Raw genomic sequence first — 23,549 nt, 5'->3', positions numbered from 1 at the left:
AAAGTTACATAACTGCTTCTTCCATACTATTCTGGAAATTCCTTCCACTACAAGATATAAAACCATAGGGAAAAAAATGTATTCTCCTATCACCTATCTAGAGGGTGACCAGACATTCTGGTTTGCTGGGGAAAGTCAAAATCTACACTCATGTCCTAAGATTACTATTAGGAGGGCACCTCTTAATTCTCAAAACTGCTCCTATTTAGACAATAAGGTATATGGACACCCTACATACTTAGCAATTACTCTGTGTAGACTCAGGAAAAGTATAATACCAAAAATAGAAATTTCAAAGACTATACTTTCAGGGATCACTTCTCTGGTTTGTTTGTGGAGAATTTCTCTGAATGTGTAGCATGCCAGAAACCATGAAAATAAAGAGGCACAGAGTTCTCTCCTGAGTATGAAGCTGATGCTTGGTGTTGCTACTGCAACTGCCATTTTCATTGGTGATTCATCTTGTCTTGCTTTGGGAGAGCAAGAGAGAGAGGATGCCATCTGAGTTAAAAAATAATCATTTGTAATAGTTTCTACTTCATCTATAAAATGAAGAAATATGAAATTTCAAAATATACAGGGTAAAGCAAAAGTGGGTAAACAGTTGTTTGTATGGAAAATAATACAATAATAAATATAATACAAGAACAAACTCTGTGTTTCTCGTACTCGCAACTATAAACCTACTTTTACTCAAACCAGTATATGTATAAATTAAACATGCAATAAAATTGATGATGTCAAGTAGATATAATACTTTGATTTATTAACATTGTGAACAAACAAAGAGGCCACAAACTAAACCTGACAAGCTCGGGGTAGGCTGCATGGTGCACTTTACAAACTCAGAGACCAAAAGGAACCACAAAGAATGGTCTAAATATTAAAATTCCTAGCTAAAAGCAGGTCATAGTGGGTCATTATGTCCTAGACCTGTAGCTTCTTTGACAAATGTCAGTCTTTACCTTAATTGAGCCTGTCTATTGTCTTTTGACATCTTAAATAATGTACCTTTGAAATGTCAGTGTAATCTCCTTTTCTAGACCCCTCAGTTCACACACACCGCACCAAAGTGTGACACCACAAAACCCCTCCTTGTTATCTTGTTCCCGAAAACCATCTCTATATGCTGTAAATGTGAATTATTAGCTATTCTGTATCCACCAATGTAAAAAGGAGTATGTGTTTCTCCATTTTACTCTTTATCCAGTCTCAGAGATTTCTCTCTGCTTTTCTTTCTTCCTAATCTACTACCAATAAATTTCATGTAACCTCCTTTTATTCTAATGTATAAAATAAGCTGTAAAACTGCCATTGTATGGAGCATTTTCTCAATTCATTGAGATTCTGCTTTCTGGCAATTGTTGTCAGTTTGGCTCAAATAAACTCATAAAAATTCTCTACAGTCCGGCTGCTGTGGCTCCGTGGTTGAGCATCAACCCATGCACCAAGAGGTCGCCGATTCAATTCCTGATCAGGACACATGCCCAGGTTGTGGGCCTGATCCCTAGTGGAGGGCATACAGGAGGTAGCCAAATTATGTTCTCTCTCATCCATGTTTCTATCTCTCTCACTCTCCCTTGCTCTCTAAAATCAATAAAGAAAAAAAAGAAAAAAATTATCTACAGGTTTTGGATGTTTCTTACAACAACAACTTTATTCTTTATGTATGAGAGTTAAACTGCTTAGAAGTAATAGTAGATATATATATATATATATTTAAATTTAATTGCAGAACTATTAATCATCTTCAATAAACCAATTAGTACTATTTTACTTTTTCTCCTCATGAGAGATAAGGCCTTATATACTCTTTCATTCAAGTTAACAAACACTAAAATATTCCATCTGTGTTTGAGAGCATATTAAAGTCCACAGATAGAAAATAGACCAACATTTCTTTTCTAGATTAATAATTCCCAACACTATGCCAACCCAATTCAATCCTGCTTAAATTAAAATATATATATAGTTTTAAAAATTTTTAGTAGTTTTAATAAAATTACTCCAGGTGCCTCACTCAGTATGGAAACTGGAAATGAATAAGAAATAATATGAATAAATGTCTAAATTGATCTCATTCTCATAGCCAATAAGGGTTAAGGAAATGAGTGGTAGGTAAAGAAAGACCAGTGAAACCTATTCTTCAAGAAATTTACAATCTAGTAATTGAAATAGACATAAATAACAATGTTGCATAATGAATTATATTTCAAAATAATACCAAGATTTAAAATGGATGACTATTACATTAGAAAACCTTTAAAATGTAGAGAAAAGAGTGATTGCATTCTAATTAGTTCACAGAAATAAAAGATTATTAGATTTTTTTAAGTACTAAAGGAAAAGAAACCTGTATTTTTATTTTATAATGAATTCATGTACAAAAGAAATGTATTCAGAAAAAAATTTACATTAAAATTAAAGTCAAAAGAAGACCTGGTTTAAAATGTAAAACATTCATTTGTAAACAAAAAAAAATGTGGCTGATAAGAAGAACAAAAAATGTGGAGCCAAAATGAATAAATGAACAGTGATTGCCAGCAGTGTTAACAATTCAGAATTGCCTTTCAAAGTATTTCAAATTCTAGAAAAATGAGCCTGCTGATAAAAGAGTTGGAGATTGAGCCCTGGCCAGTTTGCTCAGGGGTCAGAGCATTGGCCTGCGGTCTAGAGAGACCTGGGTTTGGTTCCCACTAAGGGCATGTGCCTCAGTTGTAGTTTATCCCCACCCCTGGTTGGGTCGTATGGGTGGCAACCACTCGATGTGTCCCTTTCATGTAGATGTTTCTCTCTCTCTCTCCCTCCCACCCTATCTGAACAAAATATTGAAAAATGTCCTTGGGTGAGGATAAAAAAAAAAAAGGGAGTTGGAGATTGAAAAATATTGGCTTAAAAGAAGCTATGAAAATAAGTATTTTGTATTGCCTTTTTTTTTTTTTAATCCTCACCCAAGGACATTATTACATTTTTTGTTCAGAGACAGTGGGAAGGAGAGAGAGGAAGAGAGAGAGAAAAACATCAATATGAAAGGGACACATCAAGTGGCTGCCTCCCGCAGGGCCCAACCAGGGCTGGGGACAAACTTCAACTGAGGTATATGCCCTTAGTGGAACCGAACCTGGGTCTCTCCAGACCGCAGGCCGACACTCTAACTGCTGAGCCAAACTGGCCAGGGCTGTATTGCCTTTTAACAAGAAAATATGCAATCAAAAAGTAATGTCTTTACATAAGACCTCGAGGGAAAACAGAGGACAATACAATGTGAGTCAGTCCAAGGGAAAGAGCATCGCTTTAATTGGTATATGGCAGCCAGCATGTGAGTTTCCTGCAGTCTCCAATGGTGAGGAGGAGGATGGCAGGCTAGCTCTCCACTCTCTGGCTCCCTTTCACTTAAAGAACGCCCAGCTCTAGGCCAGAGCAAACACTCAGAGAGGGAAAAATGCAGAGCGAGATTTCTTTCCTTCACTCTGACTACCCTCTTCTTCCCATAATTCCCCTTAGTTTGAAAAGAAACAAAGCAGAGAGGGCCTGGCTGTCACAGCTAGAAGGGGTGACAGTTCTTCATCACTGAAGAACTGCTTAGCTGAGTCTAACTGAGCTTATAAAATTCCTTATTGCATTACAGTGTCTTGAATAATAGAATAGAAGTTTGTCTTGAATAATAGAAGTTTACAAATTTGAATACGAATACAGGTACTTCAAACCTACTGTAAGACTTCTTCAGAAGTTGATGTCTTCTAGAAATGTAAGGAAGTAGCACCATCTGCTGGGTGAGAATGAAAAGAAAATCTGAAGAATTAGTTCTTGAGAAATGTAAAACTGTGGGCACTTTTTAAAAGTATTATTGTTGCCTACATTTTCTTCTAATATCTGTATAGTTTCACAACTTACATTTAAATCTTTTACCCATTTTGAGTTTGTTCTTGTGTGTGGTGTAAGTTAGTTGTCTCATTTCTGTTTTGCATGTACCTGTCCAATTTTCCCAACACCATTTATTGAAGACACAGACTTTACTCCATTGTGTGCTCTTGCCTCCTTTGTCAAGTATTAATTGACCATACATAATGTCTTGGTTCAATTTCTGGGTTCTCTGTTCTGTTCCAGTGATCCACATGCCTGTTCTTGTGTCAGTAACAGGCTATTTTATTACAATGGCTTTGTAGTATCATCTGAAGTCCAGAATTGTGATCCCTCCAACTCTGTTCTTCTTTTTCAAGATTGCTATGGATAGTCGAGGTTTTTTGGGTTCCTTATAAACTTTTAGAGTATTTGTTCTAGTTCTATGAAATATGGCATTGGTATTTTAATAGGGATTGCATTGAATCTGTAGATTGCTTTGGGTAGTATGGACATTGTCATGACGTTGAGTTTTCCAATCCATGGTATATACTTCCACTTTTTTATATCTTCCTCTATTTCTTTTTCCTATGTTTTGTAGTTTTCTGAAAACAGGTCTTTGCCTTCTTGGTTAAGTTTATTCCTTGGTATCTTAAATTTTTGTTGCAGTGGTAAATGAGATTTGTTTTAGTTTCTTTTTCTGGGTGTTCATTATTGGTGTATACAAATACCATTGATTTTAGGCAGCTGAATCTCTGACATCTCATGTAGCAGAATTTTCACCAATACATTGCCTAGGGCCAGAGAAACAAAGAAAAAAATAAACAAATGGAACTACATCAAACTAAAAAGCTGCTGCACAGCAAAAGAAATCAACATCAAAATGAAAAGGGAACCCACTGTATGAGAGAACATAATTGCCAATCATGTATTGGATAAGAGGTTAATTTCCAAAATATATAAAGTACTCATACAACTCAACAAAAGAAAGATAAACAATCCAATTAAAAAGTGGGCAGAGGACTTGAATAAATACTTCTCCAAAGAGGGCATATAAACGGCCAAGAGACATATGAAAAAAATGCTCAATATCACTAATCATCCTAGAGATGCAAATTAAAATAACTATGAGGTGTTACCTCACACCTGCCAGGACGGCAACCATTAGCAAACCATCAAACATCTAGTGCTGACAAAGATGTGGAGAAAAGGGGGCTCTAGTACACTGCTGGTAAGAATGCAGACTGGCGCAGCCACTATGAAAAACAGTATGGTGTTTCCTCAAAAAATTAAAAATTGAATTGCCATTTGACCCAGTAATCTCACTTCTAGTAATATACCCTAAGAAGCATGAAACACCAATCAGAAAAAATATATGCACCCCTATGTTCATAGCAATGCTACTTACAACAGCTAAGATCTGGAAACAGCTCAAATGTCTACCAGCAGATCAGTGGATATAAAAACTGTGGTACAGCCCTGTCTAGTTTAGCTCAGTGGTTAGAGCATCGACCTGCAGTCCAGAGAGACCCGGGTTCAGTTCCCGCTAAGGGCACATACCTTGGCTGCAGTTTGTCCCCAGCCTTGGTTGGATTGTGTGGGTGGCAGCTACTCAATGTGTCCTTTTCACATCGATGTTTCTCTCTTTCTCTCTCTTTCTTTCTCTCTCTCCCTCCTACTCTATCTGAACAAAAAATAGAAAAATGTCCTTGGTGAGGATAAAAATAAATAAATAAAAAATAAAAACTGTGGTACATTTACACAATGGAATACTATGCAGCTGTAAAAAAAAAGAAAGATCTCTTATCCTTTGAGACAGCATGGAGTGACCTGGAGAACATTATGCTAAGCGAAATAAGTCAGCCAGAGAAAGACAAGTACCACATGATCTCACTTATTTGTGCAATCTAATGACAAAACAAACTGACAAACAAAATAGATCCAGAGATATGGAAGTAGGGAACAGACTGACAAAGCTCAGAGGGAAGGAGGGGCAGGAGGGCAGGAAGAGATAAACTAAATAACTTATATGCATATATGCACAACCAATGGACACAGACAATAGTGGAGTGAAAGTGGCAAAGTGAAGACAAAAGCAGGGAGTCAATAGGAGAAAAAAGGAGAGACATCTGTAATACTTTCAACAATAAAGATAAAATTTTTAAAAAGCATTATTGTTAGCAAATAGCTATTGCATACTGATAGTGCTGGGAGCTAGGACAGTGGAAGTGAACAGTATGTCAGCATTCTGGCTTATTTCCTCTATTTTGTAAAAGATAAACCAGATTTTGTATATGTTTTCGTGTTTTGTAGTTGCAATTATAGTAAGCAATTTTACATTTTAGCTTTTTCACTTAAATCATTTTCTCTTAGCCATTTGTTATATCATTAAATTTTTAAAAAGCAATATATTACATCCTTGTACTAAAATTTTAAATATTATTTTTGGTGTTTGCAAAAAAATTAAAATTATTATTGTCATAGATATAATCAAGTTTACAAATAAAAGCTTTTTGAGAGCTGGGGAATGGAGACTTGAGAAATGAAATCCCTCTCAGAAAACAGAAACTAATAGAGGGTGTATGACTTTTTACATTACCATTTCTGATTGATGGCTGCTCATATGAAACCCAAGTAAATTAAAGTGACCTTTGGTAATAATGAGAGGGTTGTTTACAACCTGAAAATACTATTATAAATGAACTAACTGTCTTGGTAATTTTAGAAAGTTTACATATTTGAGGCCAAGGCATCGAGTATAGGCCTCCAATTCACTTAGTTTTATTAGTAAGAGGCCAGCAGGGGGCCCTTCTTCACACCTCTTTATAGACCACTGTTGACATAATGTAAGACACATCCAAACCTGTAGAAAATTTTTATGAGTTCATTTAAGCCAAACTGACAACATATGCTGGGAAGCAAAATCTCAGATTGAGAAAATGCTCCAGAGATTGACTGTTTTGCAGTTTATTTTACATTAGACTCAAACAAAGGAGGAGACTTAAATAGGGTTACAAGTAATCTCTTGGTGGTAGGGTAAGGAGAGGGGAGAAAGCGTAGCAGAAAAATCTTTAGGACTGGATAAAAGGCAAAACGAAGAAAAACATACTTCTTTTACATTGGGGGTTACTAGTCAGTTAATAACTAACATTTATCGCACTTGGAGACGGTATTCAAGGAACAAGATAAAAACGAGGGGTTCTGTGTTCTTTTGCTCTCGTGGTCTTGTGTTCTGGTGCCTGTGTCTGTGCCTTCCAGGGGTAGGAAAAGAAAATTACTGTGACATTTCAAAGGTATGTAATACCTAGATACATAAGAACAGCGGACAGGCTCCCTTAAGCTAAATATTGCCCTCTATTGGGAAGCTATAGGCCTGGGACATGATTACCCACCATGGCCTACCCAGTTAGGAATTTGATCAGACCATCCTGTGTGGTTACTTTGCATCTTGGAGTTTGTCAAGCCTGCCATGTGGCTCCCCTGAGCTTGTCAGATTAATTGCATTGCCCCCTTTTCTTTCACATTAGAATCAGAAATTAATGGCAAGATGTTTCACGAAGGCAAGAAAAATGAGAGTTTTCTGCTTTTCAGGTTTCAAGTATCTGTGCCCATTTACTTAACTGGCATGTTCTCAGAACTTGAAGATTGCTTCCTTGAGAAATTAAGTTCATAGTTCTATTTGGCCATTTTTGAAAGATCAACTTAGTTTAGCAGAACAGCAATGAAATGAACCTGTTCTGGAATCCTACCCTGACATTTTTATCCCAGATTTATCTGTGATGGTCAGTAGCAATGAGAGAATGATAGACCTCAAAGGTACAAGAACAGTGAAAGCAAAGAAATCTCTTACAACATGTTACCAACCCATTTATCACCAAGCCTCATTCAGCCAAGCTTCCTTAAGGGATTCTTTCCCCCCGATTATTGTCCCTCTGGGTATCAAAACCATACAGATTTTATATTGTTCTAAACAGTGGGATTTTGTGATCAAGAAAGATGACCTAACCCAAAAGTTGAGAGCCCAGACTTTTGAAGCAAATTACTTGATTTTTTGTGTTTTGAGATTCCATTACCTTCTAGCTGCTACCTCCCCTTCATTTCCCATTCCTCTTACCCTAAGCAACCGCTGTAAAAACCATTGTAAAAAAGTTAACTTGGCCCTGGCTGGTTTGGCTCAGGGATTAAGGTGTTGGCCCATGGACCACTGGGCCACAGGTTTGATTCCCGATCAGGGGCAAGTACCTGGGTCGCAGGTTCGACCCATGGCCCCAGTTGAGGTTCTTTGGGGGGCAACCAATTGATGTGTCTCTCTCAAATTGATGTATCTCTCTCTCCCTCCTTTCCTTCCACTCTATCTAAAAAATCAATGGAAACTTCCAGTCAAGACGGCGGTATAGGTAAACGTGGTACTCACCTGCTCCCAGAACCACATCAAAATTACAGAACAACCACCCTTCAGAACTGCCTGAACTCGAGCTGAATGGAAGTCCTTTGACTACGAAATTAAAGCAGCCATATTGAGACTGGTAGAAGGGGCGGAGGTGCGGATGGGCTGGTCCCACACCCATGTGTGGCAGATAAAAATCAGGAGGACACCTTGGCTGTGAAGGTCCTCCCTGAGGGGTTAGGGATCCCTGTCCACACCAGGCTCCTGGCTCAGGATTCCAGAGCCAGGAAGAGGAGTCCCCATGATTTCTGGCTGTAAAAGCCAGCAGGAACTGAGGCTGAGGGAGGCTGAGGCTGCTGGAACCCCAGGCAGATCCTCTTAAAGGGTCCGCACACAGACTTACTTGGACTCATTCCATATGAGCTCCAGTACAGAGGGGGAGCAGCTTGAAAGGCACCAGAGACATATGGAGAAGAACTGAGTTGTTTGGCATTGGGGTAAGAGCTGGAGAGGCAGCTATCTTCCAGATGGATGTGCTGTCAGAGGCCTTTGTTCCTTTGGTGAGCCCTTCTCCCATGAGGCTAGCAGATGGGTGCCATATCTGGGACTCTAGCAACCTGGCTCACACTGTGCCCCACCCCGGTGATTCCCTGAGGCCCTGCCTCACCCAACTTTTGGGCCCATCCAAGCTGTTTCCAGTGGCTTTACCAGGGGATTGACCTGTTTTGGCTTCTGCTTCAGATTTTCCTAAATTCTCTCAAACAAGCAACATCTGGCCACAGTGAGCCCCATACCTCTCACTAAGTGGCCCCAGGCTTAGCACTAGAACCAGCCAGCCTTGGTTCACAGCTTGGCTTTGCCTGGGCATCTCCAAGCCCAGCATAAGAAGCAACCATCAGCAAATCACTTTGTAGCTTATGCCAGGTGGTCCTGGGTAGAAGACAGGCAGTGGCTAACCTTACCCCAGAGCCAGCACACCCAGTGGACAGCTTCAGACTACATCGAAGCACCACCACGCAACCACCTCCACAAGTGACACAGTCAAGGAATGGACTCAGTGGGTATCAGAGCCCTGCTGAAGTAAGCCTTGCTCGATGTGTTGGGCCCCTGCATCCAAGGTAGTCAGAGGTCAGAGGTTAGTGGGCACATCTAGTCCTTGCAGCTGATCAGCCTGAGTAAATCCCTCTCATTGATGTGACAACACCAATCAAGACTCAATTACAACAGAAGGATATAAAGTCCATATGGCCGATTTGGCTCAGCTGTAGAGTGTTTGGCCTGTGGTCCAGAGAGACCCGGGTTCAGTTCCCACTAAGGGCATGTACCTCGGTTGCAGTTTGTCCCCGGCCCTGGGTCGTGCAGGTGGCAACCACTCGATGTGTCCCTTTCATGTCGATGTTTCTCTCTCTCTCTCTTCCTCCCGCTCTATCTGAACAAAAAATGGAAAAAATGTCCTCAGGTGAGGATAAAAAATAAATAAATAAATAAATAAATAAATAAATAAATAAATAAATAAAGTCCACATGAGGGGTGCACCACGGGGGCCCAGCTAGGGTGACCAGGTAGGCTGTGCCACTGGACCCTACAGGACACCTACTATAACAGGCCACCCTAGCAAGCCTAAGAGACATAATAACTCTACCTACATAATACATAAAAACAAACATAGGGAGGCAGCCAAAATGAAGAGACAAAGAAACATGTCCCAAATATTAGAATAGAACAAAACTCCAGGAAAAAAAACTGAATGAAATAGAGATAAGCAATCTAACAGATGCAAAAGTTCAAAACACTGCTTATAGGGATACTCAATGGACTTAGTGAGAATTTCAAGGAACTTCGTGAGGACCTCAAGAGCATAATAAAGGACCAGTCAGAAATAAAGCTGCACTAACTGAAATAAAGAATAATTTACAGGGAATCAATAGTAGAGTAGGTAAAGCAAAGAAGCAAACCATTAATTTGGAATATAAGGAAGCAAAAAATACCCAATAAAAAAAAAAAATCCAAAGAAATGAGGATAGTATAAGGAGCATATGAGACAACTTCAAGCTTCCCTACATTTACATCATGGGAGTGCCAGAAGGAGAAGAGCGAGAGCAAGAAATTGAAAACCTATTTGAAAAAATGACAGAAAACTTCCCTAACTTGGTGAAGGAAAAACCATACAAGTCCAGGAAGCACAGAGAGTCCCAAACAAGATGAACCCAAAGAGGTCCACACCAAGACACATCATCATCAAAATGTCAAAGGTTCAATACAAAGAGAGAATCTTAAAAGCAGCAAGAGAAAAGCAGTTAGTTACCTACAATGGAGTTCCCATAAGGCTGTCAGCCAATTTCTCAAAAGAAACTTTGCAGGCCAGAAGGGAGTAGCAGGAAATATTTAAAGTGATGAAAAGCAGGGACCTACAACCAAGATTTTTCTATCTTGCAAAGCTATCACTTAGAATAAATGGCCATATAAAGAATTTCCCATAAAAGAAAAAACTAAAGGAGTTCATCACCATTAAACCAGTATTATATAAAATGTTGACGGGTCTTCTTCAAGAAGAAAAAGATAAAAATATATAAACAATAAAATGGCAATTAATACATATCTATCAACAATCAATTCTACAAACAAAATAAGCAAGCAGAACAGAAACAGATTCATAGATACAGAGAACTTTTTGTTGGTTGCCAGATGGGAGGGCGGTTGGGGGATGGGTGAAAAGATGAAGGGATTAAGAAGTACAAATTGATTGTTAGACTGATGATCATCAAAGGGAAGTGGGGAGGTGGGGTGGGAAGAGAGAAACCAAAGAACTTATATGCATGTATGCATAACCAACAGACACAGACAACAGAGTGGGGAAGGTAGGAGCGGGGTGCAAGTGGGGAGAAGGGAGTCAAGGAGGGACGTCTGTAATACATTCAACAATAAAGATAAGTTTAATAGGCCTTGGCTGGTTTGGCTCAGCGGTTAGAGCGTCGGCCTGCGGTCCGGAGAGACCCGGGTTCGGTTCCCGCTAAGGGCATGTACCTTGGTTGCAGTTTGTCCCCGGCCCTGGTTGGTCGTGCGGGTGGCAGCCACTCGATGTGTCCCTTTCACATCGATGTTTCTCACTCTCTCTCTTCCTCTCTCCCTCCCACTCTGTCTGTACAAAAAATTGAAAAATGTCCTCGGGTGAGGATAAAAAAAAAAAAAAAAGATAAGTTTAATAGGAAAAAAAATTTTTAATCAATGGAAAAATATCTTCCGGTGAGGAGTAACATACATACATACATACATACATACATAAATAAATGTTAGCTTGAAAGACAAAATGTATTTTACAATTTAGCAAATATGTCAAATTATTTTTAACCAAAAAAAAAAAAAGAAAAGAAAATTACACTCACTAAGAGCTTGTTGTGTGGCAGACACTAGCTGCTTTAAGAAATATGTTGAACTATATCAAGGCTGGAGCATGATTTGTTGTCCACTGTATGCCCCTGACAGCACAACTTCCTGTTACAGAATGTTCCAGGGGCTTTGTAGCCCTCACAGAATGCCCTGAAAGACCACAACAGACACCAGACACATACTTTGCTTTGCATGGCCCAGGATATCTGTAGAAGAGACATGAAACCTGGTCCACATATTGTGTTCAGCCATCCACAACCAGTCAAGGAGACTGAGATCCCCTGAAGGAGGCTGCTTAGAAAGGTACCTCAGAACCTATGAGAAGATGTGAAAGGTCAGGCCTGGCCTGGTTATTGATTATTGATTATTGTTTAAATGTCAGAGGGAGCAGTGGCAGCAAGAGGCTATACTTGAACTTCCCTGACATTGTCCCCTGTCCCCTAAGTTTGAGTGTGCTACAGAAGAACACTGAGACCTAAGTGACAGATTTGTTTCTAACTGTTAGAATATCTGTGGTCATGAGACTCTAAAGGAGTTTTCCTACTGGCCAGAGAGACACTCATGAAATCAGGAGCGTAGGGGTAAGAGAAGAGAACATGAAAATAAAGGGACTGCAGGCAAATTCACCCATGAGGCCTCCCAGGCATAATAAATTAATGGGAGAAGCTACTACAAAAAGACCAAACTTTCTACTAGTCAAGCAGCTGTGGACTCAAAGCCTTGAGATTCAGGATATTATTACACATGTGAAATATTTCTATGTCCTCACCAGAGAAGCCTAAGGCTATTTGGGTTATGTGCATTTAACCGTCACAGTTAATTTGACAGGAGAAATACTAAGGCTGGGTGAGATAATCTATCTAAGCGCACAGAGAAAACAAGCGGCAGAGCCAGGAGTCAAGGCCAGAGCTGTCTGACTCCAAAAGCCAGGATCTTTCCCCCAAACCTTAAAGCTTATCAAGATACAGAAGATTCAATGGTGCATAATCAATAAGCATTTATAGTGTCTCAAAGAACAAGAATAAAAAACAACATATACTGACCAATTAATATCCTAAGTGTAATTTACTGAGAAATGTATCAATATTTTAATATGTTTTCTATGGTGTTTTTATCAGTCAAAGAATGATGTCAGGGCCCTATGCCCTTGAGGTTTAGATTTCCCTTATCCTCAGAGTGAGAGTTATTAGGGCTCATTTCAGAGCCCTCAGCCAATCAAGGGATTAAACCCCACTGTCCCAAAGGGATGAAAATGGAGGCTTCCGGAAAGAGTCCCAAGCCTAGAGTTTGTGTCCCAGTTGAAATGTGGGAGGGATTTGTGAATTTCTTTAAGTGCTTGGACTCAGCATTTTGGAGGAAACAAGTTCTTATATGAGAACAGATGTCTGAATACCTGTGAGAACTGACTTTTAAGGCGGCCTCTTGAGCATCTGGTATAAGATGCCTGTGGCTAAACAGTCAGCAGAGAAGAACATTGTGAATAGATATCAGTCAGCCCACCCAAGAGGCCATCTCCAGTGTGTGGCAAAGAAGCAGTGCTTAACTACTGCTAAGCATTTAGAAAGCTGAGCTGCCATCCATTTTCATGAAGGTTGTATACTCAGTGGCTTTGCATATAGTAGCCAAATGAATCCACAGGGGAAAGGGGCCATCCCTATTGACCAAGAACCAGGCACTCCCCGATTTCCTAGGAATGTGTAAACCCCAGGGATTTTTTTAAGCTGTAATGAGGATAACCTCATTTAATAACTGGTACAGGACTTATCATTGACCTTGATAGATTGTAATTTGGAGATGGCTTTATTTAGAAAATAGAAATCTAGCCCTGGTCGGTTTGGCTCAGCGGTTAGAGCGTCGGCCTGCGGTCCGGAGGGACCCAGGTTCGGTTCCCGCTAAGGGCATGTACTTCGGTTGCAGTTTGTCCCCGGCCCTGGTTGGTTGTGCGGGTGGCAGCCACTCGATGTGTCCCTTCACATCGATGTTTCTCTCTCTCTCTCTCCCTTCCTCTCTCTCCCTCCCACTCTATCTGTACAAAAAATGGAAAAATATCCTCGGGTGAGGATAAAAGAAAAAAAAATCTATGACATCTCCTGCACCTTTGTCAAGGGGCGATTTATATCAGTTATACATACAATAATCCACTTTCTATTTACACAACACATTACTGAGGTTTAGTATCATTCGCTTTTTACAGATAAAAAATTTAGTCCTTGCCCTGGCCAGTTTGGCTCAGCGGTTAGAGCGTCGGCCTGCGGTCCAGAGAGACCCAGGTTCAGTTCCCGCTAAGGGCACATACCTCGGTTGCAGTTTGTCCCCAGCCCTGGTTGGATAGTGTAGGTGGCAGCCACTCGATGTGTCCCTTTCATGTCAATATTTCTCTCTCTCTCCCTCCCATTCTATCTGAACAAAAAATGAAAAAATATCCTCGGGTGAGGATAAAAAAAAAAAGAAAAGGAAAAAAAAGAAATTAGTCCTTAAAGAAGTTGGACAACTTGCCCATGCTCACACAACTCATATTAAGTCTTTCTTAATACAAAGAATCAGGCCTTTCACAACTCACCAATCTTATAAAAAGCACTGCAACACAGCCTCATCCACATACCTGAAAATTAATTCAAGGAGGCTGTCACCAGGAGCTATATAAACAAGTTGTTATTCAGCATAATTAAGATATGCAGCGGAATTCATTCTTTAAAAAATACTTATTGATATTTGATTATGTACAAAACATAAAAGTGATATATGTAAACAGGTGTGTCTTAAAATTTAGTTAGAGAGATAGAACATATATTAGTAAGCAAACATTTCACTAAGTTTCAAGAGACTATATAGATAATCGATGCTACAGGAATTTGGATCAGAACACTAGATGGTCCAGTGGAAAGATCATTAAATCACGAGTCAGTAGTTCCAATTCTGAAACCAACTGGTCACTTCTAGCTCCTTAACTTTCAAGATTCTTAATTTCTCTGTGCCTCAGATTTGTCCATTAGAAACTGTTAATGGTAATATGTTCTCTTCTTTCCTGGCAGAGTTTTTAACATTATATGTGCAAAAATTAACTATGTAAACAGATGAAAGATACCATTTTCCTTCTTTTCATTAGTGCCATATCTTCATGATTCATAACTATGACGATTAATTTTATGTGTCGACTTGGCTAGACTACAGTGCCCAATTGTTTCATCAAACACCATCTAGATGTTGTTGTTAAGGTATTTTTAAAATATGATTGAAATTTAAATCAGTAGACTTTGAGTAAAGCAGATTACCTTTCATAATGTGGTAGGCTTCATCCAATCAGCTGAAGGCCTTAAGAATGAAATCAGGTTCCCTGAAAAAAAAGGAATTCTGCTTCCAGACTGACTTCAGATTCAATACTACAACATTCCTTCCTGCCAGAATTTCCAGCTTACCCATAGCCCTCCAAATTTCAGACTTTACATCCCCCAAAATCACATTAGCCGATTCTTTCGAATAAATCTCTCTCTCTCCAACCAGTGGGGTGTACACACACAGACACACACTGGCATACACACACACACACACACTCACACACACTCACTTATTGGTTCTGTTAAATAGGCAGTTAGTTAGATATTAACCAAAGGGGAGGCAGTAAAGAGAACCAGATATCTGATTAAGCCTGACTAAGCTTTATAATCACCCCAGGGAGTCCACCCTTCTAACAGCCTGAGGGAGAGAATGGCACAGAGAAATTCCATTCACTGAACACATGAGCAGTAGAAGCCAAAATGGTGACGATAAAGCGGGAGGAGACTAGCCTGGGAAAATCTGGGAGGAAGATCCAATGGGATAATTCAGGAAAGAAATTGGATAGGGAGAGGGCACCAGCACAGGCCGAGGTAAAGACAGGACGAGATTGGGTAGTTTGAAAGAAAGCTGCTCTTTCCCAAAACTCAAGGAAAAATATAGAATTTGAATAAAGGCATGACTCTGTAGCAGCCACACAGGCCAGAGCACAGCTCCAATCGCGACCCAGGTACCATGGAGCCTTGGCAGTGAACATGCAGATGGGGCAATGAGGCACAGAGAAGCTAAGGAACTTGCCCAAGATTGCACAGCTAAGAATTTTGATGCCAGCAGTCTCTGGCAGCAGACTCTGAGCTGGATTATTGGAGCTTTAGATGCTGGGGTGATGGCACTGCAGCTCTGGGCCCTGACCCTCCTGGCCCTGACCCTGCTGGCCCTGGTGGGCACAAGTGCACACCTGCAGCAGGGGAAGCTGGACTTCTTTTGAAGTGAGTCAGAGCTGAACCACCTGGTTGTGGATGAGGCATAGGGCATGGTGTACCTAGGGGAACAGGCTCTACCAGCTGAGTGCTGGGGAAGCACCTTGTCAGTGTGGCAACCTCTTCAGGGGCATCTGTGCCCCGCACACCCTCCTTGGAGCATGTCCATGCCCTTTTCTCAGGCCGTACTTTTGCTTTCTTTTCTCCTAAACGCTAAGGGTTCTGAAGAGACCTGCCACCATGGGAGCAGTGGGCTTTAAGGACTCTCCTTTTGCATCTGTAACTTCTTTTCCTGAGTCTAGGCAGCCCAGTCTAGATTTACTTCCATCACTGCAATCTGGTCTCTTCTATTCTAAATCCTTCCTTTGTTTTTGCTCTAATAAATGTTGCCACTATCACTTAAAATTGTCCTATGTGTGTCCCTGAAATTCCTTTCCCACGACACCGCAAAAACCTATATCCAGACCATGTCAGAGCTGACCCACCTCGGTCAGGCAACAGTTCTATTTCTTTGAAAACCCTAAGACAACAGCTCTCCTTAATGAAGAAATTACATAGACAAGAAAAATGTGGAAAGCAATCAGAAGTACTTTAGAAACATAATTTACTTTCAACATATTTTCTGTTGGTCATTTTTTTTTTTTACAGGAAAATTTCTTGACTCTCCAGCTAAATCAAGTCCCCAGCTAAATGCTCTAAAAATGTTTCATACTTTTCCTTTATAGAACTCATTACAGTTTTGTTTTTGTTTTTTAATCCTCACCAGGGAATATATTTATCCCATTGATTTCAGAGAGTGGAAAGGAGGATAAGAGAGAGAAAGAGAGAGAGATCAATGTGAGACAGAAACATCAATTGGTTGCCTCCCACATGCACCTCAACTGGGCCAGGGATTAAACCTGCAATCCAAGTTTGTCCCCGGCCCTGGCTGGTCGTGCGGGTGGCAGCCACTCGATGTGTCCCTTTTACGTCGATGTTTCTCTCTCTCTCTCTCTCTCTCTCTCTCTCTCTCCCCCTCCCTCCCTCTTTATCCCTCACACTCTATCTGAACAAAAAGTGGAAAAATGTCCTCGGGTGAGGATTAAAAAAGAAAAAAACCTGCAACCCAGGTATATGCCCTGACGGAATCAAACCCTTGACCTTTGCTTTAACCCAATGAGCCACACCTACCAGGCTAGAATGTATTACAATTTGTACATACATATGTCTTTGTATGGTGTTGAATAGCCAATTTTTGAATATTTATTAAGTAGCAAAAAATAGAACATGTTTCATAATATCTTTTATTATTTCAATGAAATATGCATATAATATACCCAAGTAGTAAGTACAATGAAACAAGAATGTTTGCTGTTGTTTGGATAACTAATTTGCATTGTATAGCCTGAGTGTGTGTCTTTGCTCAAGGCATTCCTTGCATTTGGAATAACTTCCCTCCCAGTAACTTCTTGTCCAAAAGGAATGTAGCCCATTTGCTAAGGCAGAGTTTAATGACCCTTCTTAGCTGAAATGCCCATTTCCTCCAACTCAAAGTGATCACTACTTCTTTTTGACTCTGTTTCTCTTATGGTATTCATAACTTTACATCCTGAATTACAGCATTTATGTGTTTGTGTTGTTTCCACCTCTAGAAATAACAATCTTCTGTTCCTCAGCGCTGCCTATGGAGTTGGCAGCAATGTACTCGACACTGTGGCTGCCCTCAGACCCCTCGTGAAACCCAAGATTGTCAAAAAGAGGACCAAGAAGTTCATCAGGCACCAGTCAAACCAATATGTCAAAATTAAGCGGAACTGGCGAAAACCTAGAGGTATTGACAATAGGGTGCACAGAAGATTCAAGGGCCAAGATTCAATCTTGATGCCCAACATTGGTTATGGGAGCAACAAGAAAACAAAACACACAATGCCCAGTGGCTTCCGTAAGTTTCTGGTCCACAACGTCAAGGAGCTTGAAGTGCTGCTAATGTGCAGCAGTCTTACTGTGCTGAGACTGCTCACGACGTCTCCTCAAAGAACCGCAAAGCCATTGTGGAAAGAGCAGCCCAGCTGGCCATTAGAGTCACCAATCCCAATGCCAGGCTGTGCAGTGAAGAAAATAAATAGACAGATTGTGTACACATGTATTTGTGTTAATAAAACCATAAAATTCTGCCAAAAATAAATAAATAAATAACAATCTTCTTAAGGGTGGTAGTTACTGATAAATTATAGTTTCATGAAAGCCTGCTATAAATCCTTGCCTAAGATGACTAGATAAATGCACGGTGAATAAATAAACCTTTGTGGGTCACTTTGGTCTCTGGAGTTTAGCTCTTCTCTCTAATTTGTACTATAACAAATGTTATAATAATTTTTATCACAGTGACTGTAATCTTTTATGTTTGGTGGTGGTTTGCTGGTGAATTTTTATTAGGTAGTGAAGAAATAAAAACTATCAGCATGGGGCTTTAGCTTTGAGCTTGAAAACTGGTTCAACGTGACATTTTAAATGAGGGGATTCTATGAACAGTGATAGTCAAGTGCACAGGCTTTGTTGTTGTACTCTGGTGACTATACAATAACCAAGGTACTTCCTTGTTCTCCCGAGAAATGTTCTGATATTTATTAGTGATGTAAACATATTGCTAAATATGTAACAAAAGCAAAGTACAAGTATTTTCATGCCCATCAAATATTTTACTTTCAAAGATATTTCTGTGTCCTCAATGAACAGTGTGTACCTTTCATCTAAATTAAGCACACTTGACTAACTTCACATTATGTGAACAGACACAGTGACAAAGAGTCAGGATGACTTTCCAGGGGTAAAAAGCAGAACTGAAACCTATTTCAGATCCCAGAATTTAAAAATTCCAATTAGGCATGTTTGACAATCAATATTCCTTGTACCTCTGGGGGTAAATTAATCAAAATGTACAGTTGGAGACGAGAGATTTGTTCTTGAGGTCTATTCAATTAATTTTACATTTTAAAGAATCTAAAATTCCCAAAGTCAGAGTTATTTTAGAAGACAAGAAAACAAATCCACAATACACTTGATCAGTTCATCAATCCAATATTTACTGATTGATAACATCCATGAAGAAAACATAGCTCCTACCCTCAAGAAGACCATTGTCTTTGTGAAGAAGATGGACATACACACTAAACTGACTGGTAATTCTTGTTGTTTAATGTTAATTTTAGTTTTCTCTGCTGTCAGTTCACCATAGTAAAATAAATTTTCTCCTGTCCTATCTTGCATGTGAAAAAGTGAGATCTATTTTGTATTTATATGGCAATTATCCCTTTCCACTCAATAAACACAATCAGAACACTTCAGAAAGAAAGCTGAACTGTTTGGGACTCAGGCCCACTGAGGAAGAGTATACTGGATTACCTCAGAATGGGAGAGGATAGATGTTATTGTTTGGAATTGAAGAGGAGGGTGACTGGGCCCTACAGGTGATTTCCTGATGTGCGTAGGGACTTGGGTCTTATTTCCACTCAGAATCCTAATGGGTGGCATGACCTCTGATAAGGAATGCATATACATGGCTGGTGGCTCAATCTCTATTGCTATAGTTTTGCAAGCCTTCCAGAGGCTCCTGGAGCTGAGTTGAGCCTGGAGGAAGAGTACTACATAAGCAACCTGAGTAGCCTACCTTTAAATAGGCCATGTGGGCGGGAACAATGGGCATAACAACTAGGCAACTAGATTGGAGTCAAGAATTCTTTCCTCCATGATGATATAAGATAAACTATATAATGTTCCCTGGGAATCAGGGGCAACCTCAAGGAAAAACTCTGTAGTAATTAATATTAAACATGTTGACAAGAGAGTTCAGAACAGAAGTTTATTTTGATTTCTTTAAATGATGTAATATGACTTTTGTTTTACCCAAGTCTTGGGGGCAAATGCGTATCTCTTACTAGAGAATGTACCTTGTGCTAGAGATCTTAACAGGAGAAAGCAACTACCACATTTCCTATATATATATATTTTTTTTATTTTTTTCTTTATTGATTTTAGAGAGAGAGGAAGGGAGAGGGAGAGAAAGGAACATCGACTGGCCACCTCCTGCATGCCCCCACTGGGGATCAGGCCCGCAACCTGGGCATGTGCCCTGACTGGGAATCAAACCGGGGAACTCTTGGTGCATGGGTCAATGGTCAACTACTGAGCCACACCAGCCGGGCTCATTTTCTATATTTTAACACTTGTTTGAGCACTTCGGTGTTTACCTATAGGAACATGTCTTAAAACAAATGCATATCTTTAAGATTCTATATTATTTGCTTTTATTTATTTATATTTTAAAGCTAATATCTTAGAATCAAGAAAATATAATAATTCTCTGTAGGAGACTAAAGGTGAAAGAAGGTATCATAGAGAAGTTAATTTTTTAAATTAATTAAAAAGATCTGTAGTAACCAAAGTGGAGTAAAGACAGCATGTGGATAGATAGAACTATGTGGAAAAAGCATAATAAGTTCCAGAAAACCTGAGCATCATTGGTAGGCAAATAATTTGACACCTCTTTTTTTTTTTTTTTTTTTTTTTATCCTCACCCGAGGATATTTTTCCATTTTTCGCACAGACAGAGTGGGAGGGAGAGAGAGGAAGAGAGAGAGAGGGAAACATCGATGTGAAAGGGACACATTGAGTGGCTGCCACCCGCACGACCAACCAGGGCCGGGGACAAACTGCAACCAAGGTACATGCCCTTAGCGGGAACTGAACCCGGGTCTCTCTGGACCCCAGGTGGACGCTCTAACCGCTGAGCCAAACCGGCCAGGGCTTGACACCTCTTTTAACCAATATATAAAAACTACTTGTCGAGCCTAATCTAGAGGATTTGGAAAATTATATTAATTTAAAAAAATGTACATAGAAACAAATTCCTTCACTGATTGACCTCTACTGCCAAATCATAGACAATGTTCTGGAAAAAAAGTGACCACCTTGTTGTAGGTATATGCACAGATTAAAATTTTAAATTAAAAATAGATCATGTCCCCTTTAAGCAGTATGTGATCTGCATTTTGGACTTTGGAATTTGGCTATATGTAATTGTTTGTTTGCAGGAAAGCTCAGTGTAGATAGCTAATTCTAGCAAAAACAAAAGGTTTTATTTTGTATTTCATTTCTGCTCAAGGGCTTAATCCTTTTGACAGAAGTGAGAAAAAAATTACATTTTTCCAAGGACAGCAGGTCAAAGCCTGCATTGTCTGATGTGTGGGGGGCAGGAGGTGAGAAAATTCCCTCTGTTCTTCTAGGTTCTTTTCGCTGGTCTATTATCAAATAGACATGAGACAGCTTAACAAGAGAAAATGACCAAATGTATTTACATATATATGTATTGGACCCCACATACATGTGAGGTTCAGAGACAGAAAGTAAAAATAAAGTATACATGGTATTCTTATCTAAGGACAAGATAAAACACCTTTCAGCTTCAAAGGGAAGAAATGTCATTCCCAGGACAATAGGAAGAGCAGGTGTTCTGTAATCAGATATGTTCCTTGCCCAATAGATGAGTGTGGGCAAGACCCCAGTCTACTTTTTTTTTTTTTTTTTTTGGTTCTATTATCATTATTTTTTCTTTTTAAACTTATCTTTATTGTTGAACATATTACAGATATCCCTCCTTTTTCCCCCCTTGACTCCCTTCCCCCTACTCCAACCCCCCTTCTGCCTTCTCCACACTATTGTCTGTCTGTTGGTTATGCATATAAGTTCTTTGGTTTCTTTCTTTTTACCTTACCTCCCCTCTTCCCTTTGAGGTTCATCAGTCTAACAACCAATTTGTACTTCTTAATCCCTTCACCTTTTTCACCATACCCCCAAACCCCCCCTCATCTGGCAACCAACAAAAATTTTCTGTATCTGTAAGTCTGTTTCTGTTCTGCTTGCTCATTTTGTTTGTAGATTCAATTGTTGATAGATATGTATGTGTTGCCATTTTATTGTTCATATTTTTGTTCTTCTTCTTCAAGAAGACCCATCAACATTTCTATAATACTGGTTTGGTGGTGATGAACTCCTGTAGCTTTTTCTTGTCTGGGAAACTCTTCACATGGTTATCGATTCTAAATGATAGCTTTGCAAGATAGAGTAATCTTGGTTGTAGGTCCATGCTTTTCATCACTTTAAATATTTCTTGCTGCTCCCTTCTGGCCTGCAAAGTTTCTTTTGAGAAATTTAATTGACAGTCTCATGGGAGTTCCATTGTAGGTAAGTAACTGCTTTTCTCTTGCTGCTTTAAGATTCTCTCTTTGTCTTGAACCTTTGACATTTTGATGATGATGTGTCTTGGTGTGGACCTCTTTGGGTTCATCTTGTTTGGGACTCTCTGTGTTTCCTGGACTTGTATATCTATTTCCTTCACCAAGTTAGGGAAGTTTTCTGTCATTATTTTTTTTTAAATAGGTTTTCAATATCTTGTTCTCTCTCTCCTTCTTCTGACACCCTCATTATGCAAATGTTGGTATGCTTGAAGATGTTCCAAAGGCTCCTTACACTATGCTCTTTTTTGGGGGATTCTTTTTTCTTTTTGCTGTTCATATTAGGTGTGTTTTGCTTCCTTGTATTCCAAAACGATGATTTATTTCTTGGATTCGCATACTCTACTATTGATTTCCTGTAATTTGTTTTTTATTTTAGTTAGTGCATCCTTCATTTATGACTGGTCCTTTTTTATGTTCTTGAGGTCCTCACTAAGTTCCATGAAGTTCCTTGAAATTCTTACTAAGTTCATTGAGCATCTTTATAACCAGTGATTTGAACTCTGCATCTGTTAGATTGCTTATCTCCATTTAATTTAGTTCTTTTTCTGGAGTTTTATTCTGTTCTTTCATTTGGCACGTTTCTTTGTCTCTTCATTTTGGCTGCCTCCCTGTGTTTATTTCTATGTATTAGGTTGAGTTACTATGTCTCCTAGGCTTCCTAGGGTGGCCTGTTGTAGTAGGTGTCCTGCAAGGTCCAGTGGCACAACCCCCCTGATCACCCCAGCTGGGCCCCTGAGGTGCACCCTTAGTGTGGATTTTGTACCCTTTTGTTGTAATGGAGTCTTGATTGCTGTTGACACATCATTCGAAGGGTTTTACTCTGGCTGCTCAGCTGCAAGGACTGGATGTGCCCACTAACCACCACCCTCTGACTACCTTGGATGATCAGCTAGCTGTGCAGGGGCCCACCACACAGCAAGACTTCCTTCAGCATGGCTCTGGTACCCACTGAGTCCATACCCCCACTGTGTCACTTGTGGAGGTGGTTGGGTGGTGATGCTTCGACGTAGTCTGAAGCTGCCCACTGGGTGTGCTGGCTCTGGGGTAAGGTCAGCTACTGCCTGTGTTTTACCCATGCTCACTAGTTATAAGCTACAAAGCTATCTGCCGATGACTGCTTCTTGTGCTGGGCTTGGAGGTGCCCAGGCAAAGCCAAGCTGTGAACCAAGGCTGGCTGCTAATAGTGCCACGCCTGGGGCCACTTAGAGAGAAGTATGAGGCTTGCTGAGGCCAGATGCAGCTTGTTTAAGAGAATTTAGGAAAATCTGAAACAGGAGCCAATCCTATAGTAAAGGCACTGGAAACAGCTAGGGTGGGCCCAAAATTTGGGTGGGGCAGGGTCTCAGGGAATCACCAGGGTGGGGCAAACAGTGTGAGTCAGATATGGTACCCTTCTGCCTGCCCCATGGG

The 23,549-nt window shown here is 40.0% G+C and overlaps 1 non-coding gene and 1 pseudogene across 1 annotated transcript; both read left to right on the top strand.

Moving 5' to 3' along the window:
* The first annotated feature begins 295 nt into the window (after positions 1 to 295).
* On the top strand, positions 296 to 507 carry LOC118620643. The gene has a single exon (XR_004957522.1). It is a non-coding gene; the product is annotated as a small nucleolar RNA U3 (small nucleolar RNA).
* A 14,862-nt stretch (positions 508 to 15,369) lies between these two features.
* On the top strand, positions 15,370 to 17,972 carry LOC118619684 (annotated as a pseudogene).
* The last annotated feature ends 5,577 nt before the right edge of the window (positions 17,973 to 23,549 follow it).

This window comes from Molossus molossus, unplaced genomic scaffold (genome assembly GCF_014108415.1).
Source record: "Molossus molossus isolate mMolMol1 unplaced genomic scaffold, mMolMol1.p scaffold_m16_p_7, whole genome shotgun sequence".
NCBI lineage: Eukaryota > Metazoa > Chordata > Mammalia > Chiroptera > Molossidae > Molossus > Molossus molossus.
The sequence above is the reverse complement of the archived record's forward strand: the minus strand, read 5'-3'. Positions and strand labels throughout refer to the sequence as shown.